Raw genomic sequence first — 5,568 nt, 5'->3', positions numbered from 1 at the left:
TGTTACTTACCAAACCTTGCTGGCTTTTCACTTGACTGCAAACATTTTGAATTGTCAAAACTGCTGAGCTGTTGTTGAAATTTAGACAACTTTCTCAGTGTTTGTTTGTAACTAGTGGTATTTTAAAACTCATGTCATCCTTGCCCTGTAAAGCTTTGTAAACTAGGCTAAATCTGAAAGACATCTTTGAGAGCCAAAACAAACTTGGTTCTGATTGGTGTATCATCTGTCCTGAGCCTGATATGATATCCTGAATTTAGCCATGAAGTTTCACATGTGTAGAGCTCTATTCTTTTATTGCTGAGGTATAAGAATTTTAGAATCAAAGAGTTGTAGAATAGTCTGGGTTGGAAGGGACTTAAAGATGATCCAGTGTCACCCCTGCCATGGCAGGGACACCTTCCACTGTCCCAGGGTGCTCCAGCCTGGCCTTGGACACTGCCAGGGATCCAGGGGCATCCACAGCTCCTCTGGGAATTCCATCCCAGCCCTCCCCACCCTCCCAGGGAGGAATTCCTTCCCAATATCCCATCTCTCCCTGCCCTATGGCAGTGGGAAATCATTCCCCCTTCTCCTGTCCCTTCATCCCTTGTCAATTGTCTCTCTCCCTGTTTCTTGCAGCTCCTTCAGGCACTGCAAGGCCACAATTTGGTCACCCCAAAGCTTCTCCTCTCCAGGCTGAACAATCCCAACTCTCCCAGCCTTTCCTGCTCCATCCCTGGGATCATCCTGGTGCCTCCTCTGGATTCTCTCCAGCAGCTCCAGCTCCTTCCTGTGCTGGGATCAGGCTGGGGCCTCATGAGAGCAGAGAATCCACCACCCTGGTTGGTGTAAAAACATCTCCCAATGTTTGCAGCATCTCTTCTCCCCATGCTTTCCCATTCCTCCTTATGTATTTTCCACAAATTCCCCTACTTTTCTTCCCCCCTTTCCAAACCCAAACCTTTGATCCTCAGAGAAGCAAAACCAGGGCACAAATTCCAGCAAGCTCAGACGTTTTCCATCCATTTTGACTGCTCTGCACGAGTTGCTCTGCAGGGAAGGGCCAATCCATGCTGAGGCCAAGTGACTCTGGTGTGGTTTCCAAGATCAGAGCTCTGATCGCTGAATTCGGTGCTTGTGCTCCACGATCAGAGCTCTGATCACTGAATTCTGTGCTCGTGCTCCACGATCAGAGCTCTGATCACTGAATTCTGTGCTCGTGCTCCACGATCAGAGCTCTGATCACTGAATTCTGTGCTTGTGCTCCACGATCAGAGCTCTGATCACTGAATTCTGAGCTCGTGCTCCACACAGCATCACTCTCAGCTTGGCAAATGGGCAGCTAATTACAAGGCAGGGTTATTTGTAATTAAGCCTGGCAATATATCACAATGTTCCTGCCATGGCCAAGGGTTGCTGTGAAGGAGGAGAAGGTGTTTCTTTCTTTAGGGAGAGCTGCAGTGCATTCAGGTCTGCTCAGAGGAGGTGTGGAGGGAGAGAGCCTGAGAAACAGGAGAAGGGAAAGTTTTTTAATGTGATTGGCCAAACCTACAGACTGTTTAAAAACCCTAGACAAGAGTAAATCCTGAATGACTCTGCTTATTGACCTTCCCTCCTTTCCCTCTCTGTTCTTTTATCATCTTTGCACTTCACTACCTGGAAGAGAATAAATTTGCTTTTGAGGTTTCCTGTACACTCTGGTTCTGATGTGATCCTGCTTCTTGCTTTGCCCATCAACAGAGATACCTGGGAACTTCTACCCCAGGGAAAAAAAGGAAAAATCAATTTATTTTTTAAACTGAAAGTCACTTTATAAAAGACTCCAAGATGGACGGAGGAATAGAAAAGTAAAACTCCTTTACTGACACTTGATTATCAATTTATTTAAACTAAATCAATTTTCACCTGTTCTAGGGCAAACACATGTGTGCAGAATGCCAAAACCCAGGGATGTTTGAGAAGAGCCATCCCATAAAGCAGGTGGAATTCAGAGTGTGGTCACACAAGGACACCAAATCCAGCTGCTGACGCCTGACAAGCTGCAGTAATTAGTGACAGAACATCTGCCCAGCACGCTGCATGCAGAGAGAAATGAGTTCAGCCCAACCACGAGTGCGAGGTTTAATTATTAAAAAGTGGTTCAGGTTGACTCCTTTCACTTTGCTTAACAGCAGAGAGTTCTCGTGGAGCTCCAAGTGTTATATCCGCTGGGTAAAGCTGCATTTCTGCAATGTCATTGCTTTGTTTTATGGTTTTATTGAGATTAAAAGTAAACTTCTCCCATCTCCATTGCTTCAACCAACGTGAGGCTGACATGGTCATGCTCTCTGTAGCTACAGATAAATTCCTATTTCTCGATTTCCTCATTTCCTCAATGATCAATTCCAATGAAATTTTGTACTAATGGATGTTCCAAGGATATTCAGCTGCTTCCAGCTTCAAGAAAATGCAACTGAATTTTTGCCTGCACAGTGAGTTTGGGCCTGTTAAACTCCAGAGAATCCATGCAGGAAAAGTGGTGTTAAAAGGATTTTTTCTGTGGAAAACACCCTAATCAAAATTTGCATCCTTCTGGGCAGCAGAGAATCCAGCTAGGAGGAATATCTTGGGGGCCAGACTTGCTGAGTTCTGCTTCCCCAGCCCTCTCCTCGTGGTGACATTGAATCCAAGGATGAGCAGCCCTGATGGACAAAACCACAAGGTTAAAATGAGTCCATTTTTCACATTCCACGTTTTATCACAATCACAAGAAGTGATAAGAAAGTGGGTGGGAAATGAGAGCTGCTCTTTGAAAACCCAGAGCTGTTCTCCAGAAAAATCTGAGCCACATAAATATTCAGTGACAGAAAATTATCCTCCACCCGAAAAGCAAAAGTATTTCTGGTTTGAGGGAAACTGTCTTTCCAAAACTGGACCAAACTAGGAATATTTCCCAGAATCTGGAGGTTCCCTGGGGCTCTGGGACACCAAGGAGTTGATCAATTGTGTTCTCAGGAAGTTCTCAGACCTTCCTGCAGGGGTGATGAATCAAAATGTGAAAGTTTAAGGAGCTGCAGTGCTTCAAGTGGAACATTTGGGGTTCAGCAGGACAGTGTTTGAGCAGCTCTTTTTGGTATTGTGAGCACAATAATAAGTTTAATCAAACACATTGATGGCAGTGATGTCATACCATGCCTGGAGACAAAGCTGATTATAACATTTTATTTCAAGAAAGGCTGTGATCGCCATGAAATGGTCTACGATAAGAAGGCAAGGTATGGTGATTTAATTTGATTTTTTCTAGCGAGGGTTTCCCACACATGAGAGGCTCAATTTAAGTTTTTTTCTGCTTGATTCTGCCCAAGTTCTTGAACTTAGCCTGTCACACTGCAAAGCAAAAAATTAAATTTGTTGCTGGCCATCATCAGCAAAAACTGAGTCTTTCTCTGAACTTTGCCAAGCAACGACAAAAAAGTTTTGAAAGGCCTTAGTTTTTCACTACACCAGTGTAGTTTTTCACTACACTACACTTGAAATGCATTTCAAGGCTTGGAAAATTTCCTTTCCAAGTACAAAAATAAAATGTAAAACTTACAAAATCCTCTCTGCCTGCTCTTACCCAAAACAATGGGGACAGATTCTTTAGGGATGCTCAACAGAATGGTGACACAACAAAGCTGTTGCTGCAACCAAAACTTTGTTTTACCTGGACCAGGTAAAAATCAGGTCATTTTGAAAGCCAAGCATCCAAACCCCTCTGCAAAGCAGCTTCTTTGCACTCATTATTCACAACTTCAGTTTAAAATACACATAAAAACTTCTGTCCCCAGGACTCAGCCACCTGTGAGGGACCACAGCCCTGACACCTTGTCTCTGCTCTCCTGCTAAAAAAAACCCTTTTATTCCTTAATCCACCTCCATGCCCACCTTAATTTTCCTATTTCCTCACATTTTGGCCACGTTTTTGCTCAGATCTTCCCTCCTTACCTCATCTGGGACGTTGCATAAGGAGGCAATTGTTAGTTTAAACCTCCATTCCTCCGTTGTCCTCCGGGAACAGCGAGGACACCGCAGCTCTCCGGCTGTGCCACGAGGAACCAGAGCAGCAGCAGAGCCCGAGAAACTGCAGAGTTCATTTTCAAACAGCTCCTCGCTCTGCCTGCTGCTCCTGCTGCTCTCCCTGGGCAGAGCCAGCTCAGCAGAGCTGCTGGGAACAGCTTTGGGTGCAGCAGATTTGATGATTTGCCAAACCTGCAGCTCCCCGAGGCTGCTCACTCCTCCCCTGCCGAGCTTTGCCACCCTGAGTGCTCCTGGAGATGCTCCAGAGGCAATTCTCATCCCCTGGGATGAGCACCTTGCTTTTGCTGGGTTTGGAATGGGGTTGGATTTACCAGGAGCCAATTCTCATCCTCTGGGATGAGCACCTTGCTTTTGCTGGGTTTGGAATGGGGTTGGATTTACCAGGAGTCTGGAATGTGTTCTTGGTGCTGCATGGATAACTGGAATTGCTGTTTGCTAGGAAGGACCTGAAAGTCTTTTGGATCTGTGCATAAAGTAAATTCTGGGTAATGTTTTATGTGATATCAGGAAAATCGTGAAAGAGAACAAGATAAAAATGAAGGATGTCAGGTTTAGATTAGAGATTAGGATGATTTTCTTGGTTTACCTGAAATTATTTACCCTGTGGAGTCTGAAATGTGTTCTTGGTGCTGCATGGATAACTGGAATTGCTGTTTGCAAGGAAAGACCTGAAAGTCTTTTGGATCTATGCATAAAGTAAATTCTGGGTAATTTTTTATAATATTTTATAAATATTTCGATAATATTTTAGGTGATATCAGGTAATATTTTATGTGATATCAGGAAAATTGTAAAACAGAACAAGATACAAATGAAGGATGTCAGGTTTAGATTAGAGATTAGGATGATTTTCTTGATTTACCTGAAATGACTTATGGTTGTGTTTGGGGTGGTTTTTGGTTTGTGTTTTTTTTTTTTTTTTTTTTTTTGGTGTTGGTTTTTTTGTGTTGGTGTGGTTGGGTGTCAGGTTTAGATTAGAGATTAGGATGATTTTCTTGATTTACCTGAAATGACTTACCCTGTGGAGTCTGAAATGTGTTCTTGGTGCTGCATGGATAGCTGGAGTTGCTGTTTGCTAGGAAAGACCTGAAAGTCTTTTGGATCTATGGATAAATTCCTTATAATATTTTACAGAGTGTCAGGAAAATTGTAAAAGATAACAAGATAAAACCATCCTAAAATGAAGGATGTCAGGTTTAGATTAGAGATTAGGATGATTTTCTTGATTTACCTGAAATTATTTACTGCTGTGGAGTCTGAAATGTGTTAATTGAGGATTCATCACCACATTCCTCCAGAAGGAATGGGACATTCCCTGGAGGGGAAAGCAAAACAGGGAATTGGAAAATCCCTGCAAACACCATCCATGGGGTGTTCTCAATGAACAGGGGGTTGGAAAATCCCTGCAAACACCATCCAGGGGGTGTTCTCAATGACCAGGGGGTTGGAAAATCCCTGCAAACACCATCCATGGGGTGTTCTCAATGAACAGGGGATTGGAAAATCCCTGCAAACACCATCCATGGG

General features: G+C 43.6%; 1 long non-coding RNA gene across 1 annotated transcript; it reads right to left on the bottom strand.

Annotated features, from left to right (window-relative positions):
- Positions 1-1,346: 1,346 nt before the first annotated feature.
- On the bottom strand, positions 1,347-4,709 carry LOC146428038 (uncharacterized). Its single transcript, XR_014856233.1, has 3 exons — positions 4,628-4,709; positions 3,557-3,667; positions 1,347-2,663 (listed from the first exon to the last, which is right to left on the bottom strand). It is a non-coding gene; the product is annotated as an uncharacterized LOC146428038 (long non-coding RNA).
- Between the last annotated feature and the right edge of the window lie 859 nt (positions 4,710-5,568).

Source organism: Lichenostomus cassidix, chromosome 22 (genome assembly GCF_008360975.1).
Source record: "Lichenostomus cassidix isolate B80296 chromosome 22, HeHo_3.0, whole genome shotgun sequence".
In the NCBI taxonomy this organism is placed as follows: Eukaryota; Metazoa; Chordata; class Aves; order Passeriformes; family Meliphagidae; genus Lichenostomus; species Lichenostomus cassidix.
This window is presented reverse-complemented; position numbering and strand designations above follow the sequence as displayed.